At 35.9% G+C, this 22,385-nt stretch overlaps 1 long non-coding RNA gene across 1 annotated transcript in view; it reads right to left on the bottom strand.

Moving 5' to 3' along the window:
* LOC125080902 (uncharacterized) overlaps nucleotides 1–8,237 on the bottom strand; it is a 41,269-nt gene extending 33,032 nt beyond the window's left edge. The window contains exons 1-2 of the long non-coding RNA XR_007121534.1: nucleotides 8,185–8,237; nucleotides 4,323–4,479 (exon numbers count right to left, since the gene is read on the bottom strand). This is a non-coding gene — a long non-coding RNA (uncharacterized LOC125080902). The remainder of the gene's footprint in view (nucleotides 1–4,322; nucleotides 4,480–8,184) is intronic.
* Nucleotides 8,238–22,385: the final 14,148 nt, after the last annotated feature.

A 22,385-nucleotide genomic window follows, 5' to 3' on the forward strand; every position in this document is an offset into this window, starting at 1 on the left:
CACAGGTGGCTTACTACCTGTCTTATTATCACTGTGCCTAAGTCCAGTTAGCAGCGTTTTTCTCTGCTAGGAGCATCACCACAGCTAGATGGCTACTGGCAGACAAACAAAACTCATGAAGGGAGGGGACTTTTGAGGGTCTTCTAGTGCATTACTTCACAACTTAAAAGAAACAATCAATTGATTGTAAACCTCAAACACTGTCTTACTCTTAGGTCATCAAAGCAATATACTCTTAAACCTTAAGATAACAATTATTTTTATCTGATGAAATTTAAATATCTCTTAGCACTAATTGATGTCTCCTCAAAATTTGTATGTTGAAGTCCTTACCCTTTTACTTTAGACTATGACCATATTTGGAAAGGTGGTCTTTGCAAATATAGTAAATCAAAATGAAGTTTGCTGGAGTAGGATAAGCATCTAATACAGTATAACTGTTATCCTTAGAAAAAGGGGAAATATGGACAAATATATACACATAGAGGGAGAACACAACATGTACATAAAGGTAGAGATTGGTGTGAAGAAGGAAGGAGAAGTCAACAAACACCAAAGATTGCCAACAAACCATCAGAAGCTAGACACGAGGCATGAACACATTCTTTTTCACAGCCGTCAGAAATAACCCACCCTGCCAACTCTTTGACCTCAGAATCTAGCCTCCAGAAGTGTGAGGCAATCTGTTTTGTGTAATTTTGTAGTATTTTCTCATGGCAGCTCTAGCAAACTAATGCATTCATTATGACGACAGAACAATGTGTGAGTAACACCCAGCTGGGTTTAGATTCTAGTTTAACTACCAATCAGAAGATATTCTTTCTCCTTTCAGTACTTTGGTTTCCTTATCAGTATAATGAAGATGATGCTAATAACTACCTCAAAGGACCCAGGTTTGAAGACTAAATAAGAATCTGTGAAAACTGCTCTGGGGTGCCTAGGTGGCTCAGTTGGTTAGGCATCTGACTTTGGCTCAGGTCATGATCCCTGGGTCCTGGGATCCAACTCTGAGTCTGGTGCCCTGCTCAGCAGGGAGTCTTTTTCTCCTTCTCTCTTTGCCCCTCCCACTGCTTGTGCTCTCTCATGCTCTCTCTCTCTCTCTCTCTCAAATAAATGAATTAAAAAAAAAAGAATCCATGAAAACAGCTTTGAATAGCTATTTGTTAAAATAAGTGTTCAATAAATATTAACTAATAATATTACCATCAGCATTTGAGTACTATTACTGCTATTTAACAAAAATGTTAAGTTAAATACAGCAAAGACAATTACTCCTACTTAACATAGTTGTTTATGGATTAGACATAATACTGTAATAATTCTAGGCACATTTTTTTTCATTTTACTATCTCTAGTGTTGAGATGTAACATATAATTGATGATTTCTTATAATTACCAATGTTTTAAAATTTCATATTAGTACTTTAAGTAATGGAATATCTTACAACCTATAATGCCTTACGATTAGTTAAGTATACATCTATACATTTTAGAATTGTTACATTTCCAGAGGGGTTCAGTCAGTTGAGCTCAGTCAGTTGAGACTCAGTTGACTCTTGGTTTTGGCTCATGCCATGATCTCGATTCTTGGGATCAAGCTGTGCATGTTGGGCTCCATGCTCAATGCACAGTCTGCTTGTCCCTCTCCCTCTTCCTCTGCTCTCCTCTCCTTCTCACACTCTCTCTCTAAAATAAATAAATAAATAAATAAAATCTTTAAAAAAAGGATTATTATACTTCCAGGACAGTGTTTGTATTAAATACATTGTAGCTATTCTGAGTACAAGAGGGTAAGCTGGCTAAAAAAGTTCATCTTTAGACTTTGCCTAAAAGTCTAAATAATGGTGTATGGAAGGGGTAAAGAATGGTGTTTGCTGAAGTGCAGGCAATAAAAGACTGATAGAACTGCTGAAGAAATGTGAGAGGACAGAGGGCAGTCATTCTATATAACTTTTCCAATGAGTTTTGAATTAAGGGAAAGCTGATGTGGGCAGTAACTGAAGAGAGAAGTGGAGTTAAACACATTTTTAAGTATATGATAAATGACAGCACAAATTCAATAAAGAGGAAAATGTAATAATGAAAGGGCTACAAGGAATAATGAATTAATTGAACAATATCCTTAAAAAGGCAAGTGGTGAGATCTGTTTTCTAAGAGGAAGGGCTGAACTATATGGGAGGTAGAACATTTCACAGTAATAGGAGAGAAGCAAGGTTCATCCAAATGTACAAATGTGATCTTGAGAACTCATGCAAATTCTTTTCTAGTTGCCTTTTTTGTTTGTTTGTTTGTTTGCCTTTTGTTTTTTTCTTTCAATGAAATAGAAAGCAAGTTATCAGTTGACTAGGAGACAGGTGGATGAATTGTTGAACCATAGAGGAGATATGGAATAGTGACCCACAAGGCTGGGAGTATGAAAGGAACACAGAACCATGATAATAACCAGGTAACATTAAAGCCCGCTAGAGTAACTTTTTTATTCTATTTCATTAATATTTGTGGTTCTTATCGCAATTAGACTGTATTTTAATTAATGAAATTCTAGGAAATATCTTATTATTCATAAGGGAAATTCTATCAGTTTTTTCCCCTAAAATGTTCTATCATTACAACTATGTTATTCCCGATGGTCACTTTAAGTAATTTCATTAAAATAAAAATTTGGTTGATAGTCTCATTGACTTTAAGTCAGTTGAAGGTTAGTGTGGGAAGAGATCACATTTTGAGAATGAGTGATTCCACTGGGGAATCACAGTGAAATATTTCACTTATTGTTTTCCTTTTTAATGATTCTTAGGAACGTTTTGCTATTTCAAGTACACCTACATATTTCTAAGATTATATATAGAGATTTCACTAAAATTTTACTTCTATTGAGTAAAGATTTTATAAACAGTGATTTCCTATCCCTGGCTATAATGGAACTGTAGTGATGATGGAAAAGTATCACTAATTGTGATCACTAGATGACACTAATTCTTAGTCTGAGATAGCATAAAAGGAAATGTGTTCTAGTCCTTTGCTATGCTGTGAGCGTACATGTGTGCATGTCATTTGAATTTTATTAAAAAGCCTTCCCAGACATTGAAGTTGAAATATTACAGATATGTTCTTGTATTGCCTGTTTTTCCCCAGTAATGTTCCAATATTAAAGCTGTTGGGCAAATTTAAAAGAATGCATTTTAAGCATTCTTTTAAGCATTAAGTAGTTAATTTTATTTTTATTCTAACTAAATTCTAATTTCAGCGAGGCCACATTAAAGATGTGACTAAACTATCATATAACAATTATAGCTAATTGATTTTCTTGATGGAGTTTTATTATTGTTGGATAACTTGTTTCTATTTTCTTATTTTCTCTGAGGACAATGTAACAAAGGGCTGTCCAGCTGGTTGCTGAAGAGCCTTAGAAGGGAGGAACACCAGGCTTCAAAGGGGAGGCAGAAAACCATGTCCAGCTCCAGGCAGAAGTGAAATGGAGGCAGAAGCACACACACACCATTCTCAGAATCTGTCCCCACCTGTCTGAAGCCATCCCTTATCAGTTTCCGGTCACCTGGACCCTATTACCTTCTTTATGACTTTTTTGTTGAGAGGATGGAGCCCTTTCAAAAGACTATGTCCATCACTTTCGTCATGTTCTCCACAGGGCACCGGCGCATATTTTCCGAGTTCTGTTCCCAGAGTTCTGTTCCCAGAATACGGGGCTGTCACTATTCATAACCCTGCCCGCAAGGCCTCCCCTCTGACATGAGGAAGAGCCACAGCACCACTCACCTTTCCTTCTACAGGAAAAAAGACCATTTTCATCGTCCTAGGGAGGGGACTGAGCATCTTTGGATGAATCCACACGCTCCCGACCTCTTTCCCTTCTTCTCGTTGCTCCCTACTGCACTCCCGCGCTAGGCCACTCCGGCAGGCCTCAAGCCTAAAGCTCTTCTGCCTCACCTTTCCTAACGCAGAGGTAATTGCCGTCAAGCAGCTGGCGAAATTCCACTGCACATGCGCATTGCGGACACCTTTGTTTTGGGCATGCGCACTGTAGCTCATTGCCTGTGGGAAACCAGGCGTGTGCTCCACACTTTTCACCCACTGTGTCCCACTCCCAACTTCAGAAGTATCCCACGCACAGCTGTGTGTTCGTCCCATTCCAGGAACAATTAGTGAAGCATGCCGGGAAACACTGTCGCCCGTGAAAAAGCCGACTTTTTTCAAGATAGGATCTGCATCAATCCAGGGATCCAGGGCCATGTAGCCTCGTTCTGCGGACAACTTAAGGTACCTCATGAATTTGTTTTCATTGTTTTGATATACTTCTTACCTCACTTAATGGCAGAAGCCTGAGTCCTGGAGCATACTCTTCTAAAACCCTAGTATTTGTTTCCGAAATTAGCAGGATTCGGGTCCATGCCTTGGTTTCAGAAAGTGTGGCAGCTGGTACTCCCAAATGGTAACCTATGAGGTGGCAGTGAGGTATACTGTCCAGCCAAACAAATAAAAAAGCATTACCGTGGCGTCCCTCCCCCCCACCTACAGTAACATTCATCTGGTCAATAACAAGATTCTGTTTCTATTTTAGGTGTGTGTGTGGTGGGGGGGGGGTACTAAGTTCTCTCCCTTCCCTTGCCTTTCCCGTTGCCTCTTCTTCCCTTCCCCATTCTCCCCTTTCCCTCTACCCTCCCATTCCCCCTTCCTCTTCGTAGTGAAAATTTTTATGGAGTTTCACAAGTTGTGTATATAACAATTACAGAGATTCTGGATGAGGTTACAAGTAATGTTCTTCCTAGAAGAATTATTTTTTCTATTGGAAGACACAGGGATAACCAACCAATCACTTTGTTATTGTTGGGTTTTGATGTTTGACTTTGTAAGGGCTGATCTATTAGCACATATCCTTAAAGTGTTGCTCTTATTCCTGAGCAGTGTTCTTCTACATGCTCTAATGAGAGTTTTAGTTCTTTACTTATCCATTTTGGTATGGTTTGAACACAGCCTATAGCCCTTAAGTATTAGGTTGAATTATATTTCAGTCAGAAAGAATAGCATGTGAAGTTGTTGTGAAGTTGTTCACCTATTTAATTGTTGCTCATCTATTTATCCTCTCCACTGATGTGTTTTGTCAGTTCACACTGATCTGTATTGTCTTTATGTCTCATCCTGTACATGTGAGCTTAGGAGTCAGTTGATACATAAGAGAAAATTGCATGTAGAATTTGAGAATTCAGGTTTCTATGGCTTTCTCATCACCAAGATGTTGTTTTTCAAATTCTATCACCTTTAGTAGAGCTGAAGTCCAACTTCTTTCTTCTCTGTCTAGTGAGACTTCTGCTTTATACTTAAATTGCACTTCCCTTTTCTGCTGGGTTGAATATGGGACTCTTCGGAAATTGCCTACCTTCAGTAATATTAGCACCTCAAGTCTTACTTGAGTTGCTTGTGCTGCAGTGTCTGAAGATGGTCACTCAGTTATACTGATCAGCTTTTATAGTTGTTTTTGGCAAAAGATTTGGTCTGATACAAGTCTGAAACTTCATCATGGACAGTGCTGGGAATCTCTACTTGGGACTCTGAGGTGCTAAGGATCTAATTTGTAAGAAGTAGAAATCCATTGGATAGTTTTAAGCAATAAAGTGATTATTGGTTTACAAAGGTTATGCTGGCAGTAATGTGGTGGAATGGATTAGAGGATAATTATATTGGAGCCATGGAGAGAATTGAAGGGATATAGTTGTAATTTAGATAAGAAATAAGAACCCAAAATAACATTATATAATGCTGAAAGAGATTATGGTATAAGTGAGGCAGCTCACAAACTTTAGGAGGAAATGACCCTTTCATATATCTAAGGTTTCAGGTGAAAGGAAGAATCAGAAAGACTACTCAAAATATAATGTAAGATATTATAATAAAATAATGTAGATTGGAGAGAATAGTGGCCTGGAATAAGCTCATAGCAATGATCAAATTTTGGATACAGTTGGAAGTAGTAAAATGAACATTAACTATTATAGGCCTTTGAGAAAGAATTAAAGAACATGAGTGTTTTGAACTGTGTATAAGAATGGGCTAATCTGTACTAAGATCAAGAAGGCAGTGTAGAGAGCCAGTCTGTGTTTGAGTGTCAGGAGGTCGATTTGGACATGCTGAAGGTGAGATGCATGTAGACAATCAAAGGTAAGTATCAAATAGGCTGCTAGATTCCTGATTCACCTTGGGGGTCAGAAGAGGGGACCAGTCTGAAACTCTTTATTTGGAATTCAGTAATATATAGGTAATATGTAAATTTTGAATGAAATCACCCAGAAATGAATATAGATTAAAAAAATTCTAGGCACAATAGTCTAGGTATTTTTTTTAAAAGTTAGTACTGCCAGGATTTGCTTTTACTTTGAATGTGTACTATGCTAGGATTCAAAAATGACTCCAATTTTGAAAAAGAAAAGTGAAAGTGTAAATGGAGTGATCTGGAACACTTTAACACTGGAAATGATGTGGAACTAGCAAAGTTGACTGAGAAGGTGTAACCAGATCAGTAGGACAGTTGCAGCGTCTTGGAGCACTAGTGAAGGAAAGTGTTTCAGGGATCATGAAATGATCACTTGTTACAAATATTGCTATATTAATACTAAGATTGATAAATGATTATTGGATTTCACAAAATGTAGATCTTGCTGGAGAATAGTGAGAATGATGTTAGTCAAGTGCAAAAGGATGAGGGCAATTGCATTGAGAATGAAGAGGAAGAAACTGGAGGCAGATATCATAGGCAATAATTCAAAAAAATGTTACTGTAAAGCAAATAAAAGATATAAGGTGGTTGTTACTGGAGGGAGTATGTCACAATGCTGTTCTGATGAGAAAACATTAGTATGGATTTATGCTAATTTCCATTATGCAGCAGAAAAAGAAATTGATGATCGTGAGTTGAGGTCGAGGGGATTGCTGGATCCATGCTATGAATTAGCTGGAGAGAATGGGCTTTATTGCCAAGAGGAGAGGCTAAGCCTTTGCTAAAAAGATGAAAATTTCATCTACAATAACTGGAAAGAAAGCAAAACATTTTTGGCAAGGTATAAATAAGTGGGTAGATGTGCTGGTAGCCTGTGGAATTTTATTGTGTCTTTTTTCTCAATGAATCAGAAAACAAGGACACCAGCTGCAGGCGAGTTTGAGGAGGTTTTGAGAGAAGGAAAACATGAAATGGTTAAGGAGAATGAGAGTGGGAATGGACCAAAGAACTACTTTATCATTGCTGTTCAATATTAAGAACTTACTTGAAGTGTCTTCTGTGAACTGAAAGTGAGAACAGACAGTGTGTCATTTTCTTTAGTCACATTGTGTCTCAAGTGGGTAATTTTAAATAAGGCTGTGGTTTAACCAAGTAAGAAAAGGAGAAGGGGGGTAAAATATTAAGAATTGACCATAGACTTTAACCAAGAAAGTAGGGAGGTGATGGTATGTGTAGGGTATGGGTAAAGGTCCGTGAAAAAATAGTAAGATTTATGAAAGGCAGGTGGGGATTGTTTGGAAGGATTTTTGGTGTTTTGTGAGTAGACAAAGTACGCCAGACATGTGGGAGTTGGGAGTTCAGATGAGATTAGAGTGCAGTTATTGTTAATGACAGATTGCAGCATTTGACCACAAAGGTGAGATGCTGAGTTAAGTTGCAGAGCAAGGTTCCTGGAGGAGACTGATTGTTCCAGGGAAAGTAAATTTCGGTTTGAAAGAGTTAAAACATGAGGTCTAATTTTAAATAAGTGTATATTTTTGAGAACTGTGGTAGATTTCAATCCTAATCCACAAGATATAATAAAATATATATTGATGGGTGTCGGGAAGGCTAGATTCTAATCACTTTCTGTTACAGACTAATTGTGTGACCTTGATGAAACACTTATCCCTTCCAGCCTTGATTCTTTATCTTTTGGCAGTATCAATGCCCTCCAGCTGAAGACCACCAGGAACACATTTGTAGATGAACAAGTTGGGTTTGTTATTCATTGCACCATGAGAGAATGTAAACCATGGGGACCTCTTAGGCATCCTAGAAAGAGAGCACAAAAAAGACTTATAGGGGTCTTAATGCCTCTTAATATGTTAAAGTGAACCCAGGGATTTTTAATTTATAGAAGTGAATGCATGCCAACATGGAGAAGTTAATACCACTGAAAGATTTTTATTACATTTCCCCTGAGAAGGGGGCAAGTCACATCCTGGGAGAATACCAGAGTTGGTCAGCAAGCAGACAGGAATGAGGGAAAAGCCTATGCCAGAGTTTTTATTACTATAGTAACTGGAAGTTCTTAGGTGGTGACATCACCTATTAGCCAACAAGTGGAACACAGATGTTGGAGTTTGTGACTGGAGGGTTTGTAGCATGATTTTTATGCACTTGTGAAAGCTGGATCATAGGAAAGATGTGAACAACTTTCTTTGGCTGTTAGTTCAGCCCTGTGATTAATGAATGCCAATAAACAAATATAGAATTTAAGGAAACAGAACTAGAAGACTTGGTCCTTCTAATTTCCTTAATGATATGTTTTTCCTGAATTAAAATTTTAACACATGTGGGGCGCCTGGGTGGCTCAGTGGGTTAAAGCCTCTGCCTTCGGCTCAGGTCATGATCCCAGGGTCCTGGGATGGAGCCCCACATCGGGCTCTCTGCTCAGCAGGGAGCTTGCTTCCCCCTCTATCTCTGCCTCCCTCTCTGCCTACTTGTGATTTCTCTCTCTGTGTCAAATAAATAAATAAAATCTTTAAAAAAATAAATAAAATTTCAACACATGAATTACTGGAATATGAGAAAGAATCTTAACCTTTCTATGTTTATAACCCCCACTAAAAATGAGAATAGTTGAACTTAACCTCTTGACTGGTGTGAAAAAAAAGAGACATTTAAATTAAATTACGTAGAACAGAATCTAATAAACAGGTGTTGATTAACAAAATGTGAGCTCATTTTCTTTCCTCTTTATGTGGGAGAAATGAATGTATAATCCAGGTTTTTGTTGTTCTGATTCAATTAGCCTTGTACTTTCAGTTCTATACAGATATTATTGCAAAACTCAGTGTATTTTTTTGATTCACCAAATTAGTAAGCATTATGTTTCCAGTTTTACTGAAGGTTTGTGTGGTGGGATTATTTGTTTAGCCAATATTCATTTCTGCTATCCTGTTCCCTGTTTGGTAGAGTTTACTTCCCTATCCCACTGATTTGGTTTAGCCAGATAACTTGCAAAGGCCAGTTGTCTTATACACATGCCATTTGCCATCTAAAGAGCATCCTCGGGTAGCATGTCATCTTTAGACTGCATCCCATTATGAGTCACAGCTATGACATATGTGAATGTAAGCCCAGCTGACCCTAGGAACCCAGCCAGGCTCAGCTTGGCCACACTCAACATCTGTAGACTCAGGAGGAAGAAATGAATATTTGCTTTTGTAAACCACTGAGAATTTTGGATTATTTATTGAATAATAATTTCTGAATAATAGAGTAAGGGACAGGGGGATATCAAATAGCACATGGCATTTCATTCACAGTTCCTGGAGCTGTCGTTCTTTCCTCCCTTCCTGGCTTCCAGATCCCTCCTCTTCTCTGATTGCCCCACAGCAGCTCAGTTTTGCACCTTCTCATTGGCCTCCTATATTATGTCCAGTTGTTTTCTTCCTGCTAGTGAAACTCAAGTTTTATTTCTGCAGTGTGCCTCTCACAATTTGCCTCCAAGTGATTGTGCACCTCACCCACATTGCCTGACACCCATTGTCTGGTTACTCCCTATATGGCCACCCTCCCTACCTCATTGACTTAAACAGTTTGATTAGAACCACCCACCAATCCACATAGGGAAGACCTGCCCACCTAGGGCATTTAAATGTACATCAGTAGATGCCTTTCTTTCCCAAATTGGGTTCTGTCATTTCAGGTTGGGATACCTTCCTCTTATGTGGTTATTCTTTTCATCCATCTGTGGTTATGGGCCCTATCTTCTCCCCAATCCTTACACTCCCAATATCAGACTGCCCTCCATGTAACTTCCTTATTACTTTGCTTTATCTTTGGTATCCAGCCCTCCACACCACATTCAGGCTCCAATTTCCCAAGCCAGGCTTCTCATACTTATCTTTCCCTATGTTGTTACCCTCCACCAACGGCTCAGGCTCTGAAACTCATGCCTGGCAACTCTCCATGTAGATGCCCTACTTAGCTCTCTAAAGACTCCAGATTCTGTATCATGTGTTACATACCTTTACCCCACAGAGGTCCTCCTCCTTCAGTCTGCTCATCCAGGCACCTTCCCACATGGTGACCTCACACACCTGCTTGGGTTCTGACATTCTGTGTCAGTCCACATGTAAAATGTTCACTATTAGGCTCAAGTTCTGCCACTACATGCCAGATTGAACAACTTCCTCATGTGAGTAACCCCTTCTTCTACTTGTGTTCTTACTCTGCGCTGGGTCACCCCACCCCATGGGATCACAGATGCCCTCTTTACCCTTCTGTTGCTCTGTCACTGAGTCAGGCATCCCTCATGATGGAGATGCATGTCTTAGCCTGTTCAGGCTTTCCCTCAGGCCATACTCCTGTATTGAGCTCTTCTTACCCTGTCAGAACTCTGATACTGTATACTGGGCAGTCTTCCATGTGGATCCATGTTAGGTGACCTCCATCATGGACATAACTTTCACCCTATTTGAGCTCTGAGAGAGCTTGCCCAGCTGCCACCCTTTCATGGACTCCCATCTTCATCTTGCTTTTACTCTTGACTGCTCATACTCACCTTTCTAACACTGCTAGGGCTTTTTATACAAGTGGAGATAATTTAGACTACTTATTCTCCTTTAAAGATCTTTCATTTTGGGGTGCCTGGGTGGCTCAGTGGGTTAAGCCTCTGCCTTCAGGTCAGGTCGTGATCTCAGGGTCCTGGGATCAAACCCTGCATTTGGCTCTCTGCTCAGCAGGGAGCCTGCTTCCCTCTCTCTCTGCCTGCCTCTCTGCCTACTTGTGATCTCTGTCAAATAAATAAATGAAATCTTTTAAAAAATCTTTTCATTTTTGGGGTACCTGGATGACTCAGTTGGCTAAGCATCTGCCTTCAGCTCAGGTCGTGATCCCGGGGTCCTGGGAATGAGTCCCACATCATCGGGCTTTGCCCACCCACAACACCAATTCTACATGTGGGCATGTGAAGTTTCTCAAATAAATAAAGAAAATCTTTTAAAATTTTTCAAAAAGGATCTTTCATTTTCCTTTTTTTAAAAAATCTTTTGCTTCCTTAAAAGATAGTCATTATGAAGTTTTTAATTATTATTCTGATGACCAAATAATATATACCTAGTACATTAAAAAAAACAGACAAGCACATAGAAAAAAATATCTGTACTTCTATCACCCAAGGATAAATACTTTAAAAAATTAGGTGAAATTCCTTCCAGTGAAAGAAGATTATTTTATTTAGAAAAGTAACATACAGAAGTATATAAAGTGGAAACTTAAAAACCTTCCTCTTCTACAGAAGGAATAGAGAGCCTGGAAATAGACCCACACAAATATTGTCAACTGATTTGACAAGGGGGTAAAGGCAATCTAGAAGAGAACAGATAGTCTTTGTGAACATAAAACCACTCTAAAAAAAAGGCTGCTAAATTTTTTTTTTCTTTTTCCTATTCCATTCTCTAAGACAGTCAGTTTCTTGGAAATCTCTCCAGTCAGTCATGCCCATTTTTATTTTGTGTGAACACAGATAGGAACATACATATCAATGTGTGTTACTATTTTAATATTTACTGGTTATGTTAGTTATAGTTATGACATAAAGAATTGTTTTCAGTTTTGAAAATATTATTAAATGTATTTTAAATAATGCAAGGAATATGGAAACATGCAATTAAAAAATAAAATACAGGAAATCTCATCATCCATCTGTAAGTAACCAGCATTAATGATTGGCAAACATTATCAAGACCTTTTAGGCATACATGCAGATCTAATAATGGATGATGGGTAGCTAAAGAGAAAGATGACTAAATAGGTAGAAATAACTCTTTTAGAATGAAATTATACTATGGGTAATATTTTAAAATTAAAGTATTTTAATTAATTTAGAGAAAATAAAGGGGAATTGCAGAGATTGCTAGAGTTCAGAGAATTTCCTTTTCCCACAACAGTTACTAAAACCAAAAATATTGTGCTAATTAAAAGATTATGAAAATCATTAAGAAGTAATTAGCACATATTCTCTTTTACGCTTCTCCTCACATCATAGGTTTTGTTACCAACATTTTAATTTTTTCATAGTTTCTTACATGAAGATTCATTTTGTAACTTACTAATTAATCTCTGTTTTGTTGGTATTTGTGGTCAGGTAGGTTTTTATAGGAAAGACTGAATTGCCTTTTGTTTTTATGTTGAACAATAACTTGACTGGTTATAGTATTCTTGTTTCATGTTTTTTTTTTCCCTTAAAATGTTGACTTTGTTTTATTGCAGTCTGTCATTGAGTTTTACTGAGAAGTCTGAAGCCAGTCTGGTCACATCCTTTGTTTTAGATGATTTGTTTTTTCTCTCTTGTTACCTGAAATATTCTCCTTTTATATTTAAGGTTAAATAGCTTAACCAAGAAATACTTTGATCATACTCTGTATTAATATTTCTGGGTGGAGTAGGACCCTTTCAATCTGCAGATTCAATTTTTCCTTAAATTACATGCAATTGTCCTGTATTAGATTTTTCATTCTTATAAAATTTCCTTTATTGTAAGATTTTCTTCTTCAGGGACACTAATTGTCTCTACTAATCACATTTCATTGCCTTCTGTATTTCTTACCTCTCTAATTTCTATCTTCACTTTTTCTGCACATTCACAATGCTTACTTTCAGTCTTTCAATTAATTTGAATTTCAACGAGATCTGTTTTCTAACATGTCTAGTTTATTTTCTCTGATGGTATTATTTTGGACCACCAGTGCTTTCTTTACCTTAGCCATCCCCCCCCCCCTTTTTTAAATCTCATTCTAATATTTGTAGTCCTATTTTTGAAAAATTGTTTTGTAGAATCCTTGGTCATGTTAACATACGTATACTTCAAATGAATCAGTTTCTGTGGTTATTTGCCTTCCAAATTGCATTCTTAGTACATATCTAGCATGTTAAATCCTTTTATCCTTTTGTTTCTCCATAACTTCCTTTTTTAAGAAAAAAATAGCAGGATATGAGAATAAGTATGATTTTACAGGTGCCATGTGATTTATTTTCATTTTGTTTGTGCACTTGGACAGCTTTAATTAGCCCTTCTCTTTAGTCTTCTGTATCAATGAAGTGGGGATAAAATTTACCTTTCCTGCCTTTAATTTTTACTTTTGTTATATACTAAGAATAAATTCTAGAATACGTATAACTATTTGTGTGATAGCAAAATTAAAATATTTTTCTTTTAATAAGTTTTTTGTGTAATTGGTTAGTATCTTCAGATTTTTATTTCATATTTTACACAGAATTATATGTATAATATTTTGAAAAATAATGAAATGGTAACCATTTCTTTAAAATATTTGATTATAGCTTTGCTTAAAAGTATTAAAATATATTTCAAAATGCAACTCTTTATTTCTTAAAATTTATCTGCAAGAAATATTTTAGTTACATGCAATATCTGAAGCAAAGATCTAATAATTTCCAGAAAGTATTGTCAGAACTATTCAGAAATAACTGCAATCTATCCATATAGAAATAATAAAAATACTGAAGTCATTTAGATTTTTAAAAAATTAAATGTGTTAGATGTAATGTGATTTTTTTTAAAGACTTTTTAAAATTTCTTTTCATTGTAACAGAATTCATTGTTTTTGCACCACACCCAGTGCTCCATGCAATACGTGCCCTCAGTAATACCCACCACCTGACTCCCCCAACCTCCCACCGCCCGCCCCTTCAAAACCCTCAGATTGTTTTTCAGAGTCCATAGTCTCTCATGGTTCACCTCCCCTTCCAATTTCCTTCAACTCCCTTCTCTCCATCTCCCTATGTCTTCCAAGTTATTTGTTATGCTCCACAAATAAGTTTTTATTTATTTATTTGACAGACAGAGATCACAAGTAGGCAGAGAGGCAGGAAAGGAAGCAGGCTCCCTGCTGGGCAAAGAGCCTGATGCGGGGCTCGACCCCAGAACCCTGAGACCATGACCTGAGCTAAAGGCAGAGGCTTTAACCCACTGAGCCACCCAGGCGCCCCAGAGGTGGTGTGATTTACATGAGTATCTTTAGGCCTATTATTCAATTTATATCTTGAACACTTAGGGGGAAAATATTCTGTTTAAGAAGTTATAACAGGTGAGAAAATGTATAGAGCACTTAATGTAAATCGAGTATGTTGACTAATCACACTGCAATCTCAGACCTGATGAAATCAGAAGTTTTCGAATGAGTAGATTCTTACTATATTTAAATCAGCAGATAATGAGTAAATTTTTAAAGACTATCCTATTTTTATTAGAAAATTGTCTCTGCTTCTTACTTTGTATTTTGTGTATTTCCAGGTAATGATAAGCAGTATGCTCTTCTGCTGTAAAAATAAGGAAACTGATTAAAATGAAATCATTGGAACTGCCTATATATAGGCATATATATAAAGTTGGGCAATATAGAAAGATATATAAAGATGGGCAATTGTCTCTTTCTTGATGAAACTGTAAACATCACTAAGAAGCAGTTAAAACACTATGTTCTTTATAGGAATGCCTGGTATTCTAAAAATGACATTGAGAAGAAGAAAATGTGGGGGATCATATTCTTCAAAATAAATCCTCTGACTCAAATTTTACATTTATGCTTTATATTTAATATTTTTGCATTTGGGAAATATTTTGAAAGCTAGATATTTTAAAGGATGCATAGGATATCCACTTTAGTTATGACATCATAGGAGAACCCAGTTTACTTTCGATTTAGATAGATAGATTTATTTGTTTATTTATTTATAAATTTATAGAAGTCTCCAGGGCCAGTGTGAAACCCAACACTGAGCTTGAACTCACTGCCCTGAGATCAATACCTCAACTGACACTGAGAGTCAGATGCCTAACTGACTAAGCCATCCAGGTGTTCCTTGAAATAGACTTTTAAGAAATCTTTCTATCAAATTTCTAATGAAATATATGTGGTACAATCAGTTTTTAGGGAGATGAGCTTTTTTTTCAACTAATAAAGCTTATTTATATCAACAACTGTGCCATTAAAATCATCTCTCTAGTCTTTGATCTGGATATTCCACATTCTAGAGTAGTTTCTAAGAAGATAAGCTCAAATGAAAGCAAACATTAATGTACAAAAATGTTCATTACAGATTTCATTGTAATGGTAAAATATTAGAAAACATTAAATGACCATTAATAATATCTCAGTATTTCAAGGTGAGATCATCTTCTCCTTTTATCCTGAATGTTAATATTTTTAATATGAAAATAAGTCTGTGCACTGCTGCTTACTGGCCAGTCTTATATCTCAGAGCTCATGATTTATGCAGCATTATTCTTCACTGCATTGTTTTTGCCCCTTTTCTTTTGAAAAATTGGGCAAGGGAAAGTTAAGAAAAATAAAAGAAAAATAGAGTGATGGTTGCCAGGGCCTGTAGGGATGGAGTAATGGGGATTTATTGTTTAATGGGTACAAAGTTTCGGTTTTGCAAAATGAAAAGATCTCTGGAGATGGATAGTGGTGATGGTTATACACCAATATAAATATAATTACAACTGAACTGTACACTGAAAACTGTATACTTAACAGATAGTAAACTTCATGTAATGTGTGTTTAACCACCATAAAGAAATGGAAAAAGAAATGAAAAAGATCATCTTTAATAGTATAACCTTGACATGCATTTGTTGAAATATTTGTATATATTCTTTTAGACTGTGTGTGTATGTGTATAATATGCGGCCATGTTCTGTAAGTGTTTTAAAACTTGATTTTTCATTGTACAATCTGCTATGAAATAGTTCCATGTCATGATGTGTTTTTGTACAATATAAATTTTTAATATTATACTGTATGAATGGATGTGTCATAATTATAATAGTCTTATGTTATAAGATCTTTAGGTCATTCAAAATTTTCACCACAAAAGTAACATTTTCATAAGTTTTGTGTACACCTGACTTTTAAATAATCCTCCAAATATTTTCTTTCATATATTTATGTATATCACTATAAGTAGAACTGCTAACTTGAATCAGATGGTCATATTAAAAATTTTGATAGTGTTTCCAAACTAGACAAAATTTCTACCAAGTTTATGTGACTAGTCTCCCTCAAATTTTATAGCATATATAACTTTCAATTCTGAAAAGTCTTTAAAAATACATTTTTTCTTCAAAAGCAAGGACTGTTATCTTTTGGGATAGGGCGTTCTGTTTGAATCAGATGAAAACATTGCTGTGTGTCTGTATGTTCCCCTTATTGTTTCATTCAAATTCACTTTTCTGTTTCAGTTAAGATATTTTTAGAGCAGCTGTCATGCAAACATTTACTGACAAGTTTACTTTTTTTTTTTTTAGAGTTTTCTAGTCTTTTCAAGGTTTTTAATTCTCTTTACAAAATTTTATCTCAGAATTTTGGTTGAAAATTGAATTTAACAATGCAAATTTAAAGAATCCTTGCTTTACTGAATTTCATTAATATATTTTGCTTTCAATCTGCCTTATCTAAATAATGCTAATTTAGCTGGATTGTAAGCCCAATAAGGGCAGCAAACTAATTTCAAAAGTCAATAAGAATAATTATACTGAATTTTCTCCCTGGAGCTCTATTTAGGAAAGGTTTACTTCTTCTAGACTAATGTAAGTCTCTAAGAGCTTTTCGTAGTGATTTTTATCCCTGAAACTTTTATGAAAACTGGAGTTCAGGAGTCAGACTAAGATACATACTTTTCTGTAGACATGCAGTTTGTTAGCAGCAAAGTAATTTTAAAAAATGAATGCATGTTTAATATTCTGCATAACAGATGGCATCTGTGTTTCACAAATTTGTTGACTCATGGTATTTGGAAATATTTGTTTTTCAGATTAATTTAAAATTTAATTTACATATTCACACAGAACATAATATAGTACACAAGAGGTTTTCAGCTGTTGATTAATAAAGAAATGTCATGATTTTCAAAAATTAACTTCAGGGATTTTACTTTTTGGAAAGATAATACATGCAGATAACATTCAAATAATCTGTGGATTTTGTGATAAAATTTATCCCTTAGAATGTATTATAATTTGTGGGGCGCCTGGGTGGCTCAGTGGGTTAAGCCGCTGCCTTCGGCTCAGGTCATGATCTCAGAGTCCTGGGATCGAGCCCCGCATGGGGCTCTCTGCTCAGCAGGGAGCCTGCTTCCTCCTCTCTCTGCCTGCCTCTCTGCCTGCTTGTGATCTCTCTGTCAAATAAATAAATAAAATCTTTGAAAAAAAAAAAAAGAATGTATTATAATTTGTAAAACACATGACCATATATTTCTTTCAAATCTATGCTATGTAAGGGTAGTACTTCCTAGTGTATTTGATATTAGTTGTCCTAATTTCAGATATTATTCAGTATTGTAAAATACTCTAATATACCATGTAATTTATAAATAATACATAATATTGCTTTGTAACAATATTCACAATATAAATCCTACTTATATTAGCACGTGGATAGGATGCAATATAGGATGGTGGAAAAAAAATACCAGTGTGGGAGTCAGGATGCTCTTGTCAGAAGTGTGGAGGTGGGGCACCTGGGTGGCTCAGTCAGTTAAGCACCTGCCTTCAGCTCAGGTCATGATCTCAGGGTCCTGGGATCGAGCCCCATATTGGGCTCCCTGACCAGCGGAGAGTCTCCTTCTCCTCTCTCTCTGACCCTCCTCCCCACTCTCTCTCTCTCTGTCTCAAATAAATAAATAAAAATAAAAATTATTAAAAAAAAAAAAAGAAGTGTAGAGGTGTATTCTGTTATTAACTTGGTCTGTGGCTTAGATGATGCATCTGAGCCTTAGTTTATTTAAAATGAAGTGTCTGTCCTGGATGACTCCTGCAGTTTTTTAATACCTGGAATATAATCTCATTAGGGTATACAAAAAATTTAAATACTCTTTTTAAAAACAATAAAAAAAAGCCTTCAATTTAAAATGATACTTCCAAATTTCTGTTTAGTGTATGTCTTATTTCGTATTAAGTAAGCATTGCTTCACAAAAAGTTTTTATTTGTATTGCTAGATAAATATTTAACTTAATTTATTCCTGGTTGGAAACAACCATAATAACTGTCAGAGTAATCTATTTCAAAAACAGTCTGTCAGAAAGTGCCTTATGTAGCATTAAGAAGTCTGTGATTTTGTGCTGAAAACTCCTAACTTTTCAATTCTATGATCTTTGCCCTCACTATCTTGTCCACTTGCTATTAAAGTTATTTGCAAGATTAGATTTAAACTTATTCTTTGGGCGTCCTTGGTTCTATTAAATAGAAGTCTCCAACCACACTTGGTAAGACCATTTGATTTCCATTGTCTCCTGGTGTTCAGAGGTTTTTGTTTTTGTTTTTTGGCTAAAGCGAATCCAGTTAAGATGGAAGAAAGAAATAAAATTTAGCACTGTGTTGATACTCTGGTTTTAAGCCTTTAAAATTATTCATCATCAGAAGTTTTTGACTGTTTTTGCCATAGAACAACTAGGCCATACTGGATTTATGTTTTATAGTGCCATTGTTTTATGATGTCTGCAGGCTCCCCAAAGCTTAGAGGAAAGTCATAAAATTACCTGCCAGCCTTGCCTGGAGTATTCCTGTCCAGGCCTTTAGCCTTCAGCACCCCCCTCCCCCCCGGATAAAAGACCCAACTATGCTTAAATGCAGGATAAGAGCAAATCTAGGTTTTATTTACCTTCAGTGACTGTGTTTGTGTTCCAGTAATACTATCTTCCAGCTCTGAATAACTGTCTCTAAATGTCTTACTTCTTTTATCTATAACACGATCTGTTGTTATATAATTTATTTGGATTAAATAGTATGTATAAGAACTATATATAATAGGTGCCCGTCCATATTCCATCATTCCTTTGAAAATAAAAGACTTTTTAAAAAGAAGCTAGTTTATAATGTCAAAGAAAATTTGTACCAGATGGAGTTAAGCAGGCAAGGATGACATTATTCAAGACTGTTGCAATAAAGCGGAGAAGTTGGACTTCATTAAAACAAAAAACAGGAGAGATTTTAAGCACTGGGGTGAGCTAATGGAAGAGTATAGGAGGAAATTAGTGGAGGATTGATGAATGTTTTAGGCCATATGTGTTTGCTGATTGAAGTTTACGGAAGTAAGACTCCTGCCCTCTTAGATACCTGGAGATAGAGGCCTTTTTTCATGATGATTGCATTTCAAACGATTGGCTCCCAGATCCTTGAGAAAGACATTTCTGGGTTGTGAAACTGGTAAGAAGCTGAGAGAATATTTACATCACAAATAGGCAAAGAAAAAATTGATAATTAAAAGTTTTCTAAAGTAAATGCTCTAAGAAAAGGAAGGTCTGGGGTCTATCCTTAGAAAAGAAATCAGTCTAAAATTTAGTGAAGTTTCAGGGAATATTAAGGCTATCTTGGCCAAAAGCTGTACAAAGTGTGTGTTTGTTTTTTCTGTCCTCAAGGCAAGTTAAAAAAGGGTCCAGGAGTTCCTAAAGCTTAGACTTCGGGCAAGCCAAAAATAGTAACAGTTGAGCCTTGAGCAGCTGCTTCATTGTTCAAACCTAAATTGTTTTTTTTCTTATTGACATGGAGAAACTTAATCAGTAAATTTAAGCTATTGTTAAAAAAAGTATTATATAAATTACCTGTAATACCTAGTTTGGAGTTGTCAGATACAGGAAACAAAAACAAACCAGAAAAAACAAAAATGCAAAAGAAAAAAAAAAGTGTTTTTCTTTTTGTTGGTTCCAAGAGAGAAGTTTCTCTTCCCACCTTGTGAAATGTTGATCATAAAGAAGCCTGTGCTTAGCATGGAAAGAGTCTACCCAGTCACAGTTTTGTCCTGTTTAACCAGAAAATTAATACAAGATCTTTGAGCTGGATATTTGGACAGGCAGATGCTCAGATGAATAAGAAGCTATGATGAAGAGAACTTTTCACTAGAGAAGGTGGAGATAACCTTTCAGAAGAAATGGGCTTTGTGAGAAGAGTTTTGAAACCTAGGGGAGTGTGGACAGAGGTGTCAGTGGTGAAGCAAGAAAGTGAACACACAATTTGCAAACCTAAAAAGTAAGACAGTGTAGCTTCCCAGCCACATATTATCATATCACAGTCTTACACTGTCAAGTATTTAATAGTTTTATGGAAATTTATTGTATCTCTGTTTATGTTCATTTGAATGATAGCGACATATATATATATATGTAAACGTTTGTGTATATGGATCTATGTATAAGCACACACACACACAAACACTCACACACACACACTTGTGCTCCTTCATGTTTGTAGCATGATCTAAATATAAAATAGATTTACCAAAATAATGAATTAGGCTTTCCATTTATAAAAATAAATCTTTAGATAAATTTTGCATCTAGGTTATAAAATAGTTTTTATTTAAATGTATAATAGGTAGGCTATATATTTTATTTGTTTATTTTTATACTGTTGAAGAACTTACTGTATATAAATTTCTTTAATCAGAAGTTATATTCTCTGTAAAACCACAATGTATTGTAATTGAAAGGTAGGGGAATATTGGGTTGTTTCTGGATCTTTTTCACTTAGGAAGGCTAATATCTTTAAGATAGATTTGTAGATGCCAGTTCTAGGTAACTGAGAGAAATGTTTTTCCCAGGACTTAGAGGCAATTAGATTTTAGGATCTTTGTGTAGGGGAGGTAGAGTAATCACTCATTTAAACAGCCTCTTAAGCATTTACTCTGAATTTGATTTATGTAGGAAATGTGGGATAAATTATATGTGGCTTGTAAAATCCAGGTACTTTGACATTTGCTTTTATTTTAATATTATCTATAAATTTTAATGAAGTACATTTTGCAAATGATTTAATAATATTTAGATTTTTAAAAAAATAAGCTCTATTATGTCACTTTAAAGTATGAATTACACACCAAAGGAATTAAATTCTCTTGGTCCACCATAGCTTCCAGCACTAGCTCTAGCACCTAAGAGGACATGGTTGAGAAATTGTATTTGGCATTTTACCTGGATGTGGATTTCTACTAACATCTTTCTTAGATGTAATCATTAATATAGCTGCTGTGTGAAATTAACTGGCCAAATCAAAGGAAACTAGAATTTAGAGCGGACATGCTCTTTGTGTTTTGCTCTGAAATAGTTTACCCACATTCAGCAAATCCCATGTATATTCAGTTTTCAACTTTGTGAAGTAGAAACCCCCCCCCACACACACACGAGTTAAAGCCAGAAGAGAGTAATGTCATGGTGTGCTGCTTTTTATTAGTGAATACATGCTTTTCATTTTTATACACTTAGAGGGACTTTAGTAGCATACTGCAGAATTCTTTGTCTAAGGAAAATAATTTTTAGAAGCATATTATAGGAGAGGAAAATATGTGTGGATGTTTTGTATATAAAAACTACTGCCCCTGTATTATATTACTTTTGTTTAGTCTCACTGCTGAACTCAGCATATCCTATCAGCACTGGGAATTGTCTAATAAATCTCCAGCCCTGCTATGTATTGAGAATAGTGGTTATATGGCAAACACATCAGCAGTGGTATAAGTGTGCATCTGAAATGATTCAGTGTAAGAATTGATATAATTTTGGGGCACCTGGATGGCTCAGTGGGTTAAGCCTCTGCCTTCGGCTCAGGTCATGGTCTCAGGTTCCTGGAATGGAGCCCCACATCAGGCTCTCTGCTCAGCAGGGATCCTGCTCCCCCCCTCCCCCGCCTCTATGCCTACTTGTGATCTCTCTCTCTCTCTCTGTCAAACAAATAAATAAAAATCTTTGAAAGAATAATTGATATAATTTTATTGGTTTTTAGTAGACATTCTGTATTTGAGAATATCTAGGAGATGAAGTTAATGTTGTTTATATTCTCTATTAATCTTAGTAGTATGGATGTTAATTCTTACCCTGAAAAATTGAGAGATACTAGAATGCTTCTTATAGGGGGAGTATGAAGCTACTTCATTGGCCAGTGGATGAATGGATAGGAAGGATAAAGAAGAATAGGTAATAGGTGAAACCAGAAAATACACAAAAATAAATCTTGTTAAATAGTTTTCTGTAACAAATAATTTGTACCTGAATTTCTCTACTTTGGGCACTTGCTATAGTTTTAATTACATAGCATTCTGATTAAGGAATACTTGGGGAGTTCTTTTATTTTAAAACTCAGTGAGCTAGGA

This window comes from Lutra lutra, chromosome 11 (genome assembly GCF_902655055.1).
Source record: "Lutra lutra chromosome 11, mLutLut1.2, whole genome shotgun sequence".
In the NCBI taxonomy this organism is placed as follows: domain Eukaryota; kingdom Metazoa; phylum Chordata; class Mammalia; order Carnivora; family Mustelidae; genus Lutra; species Lutra lutra.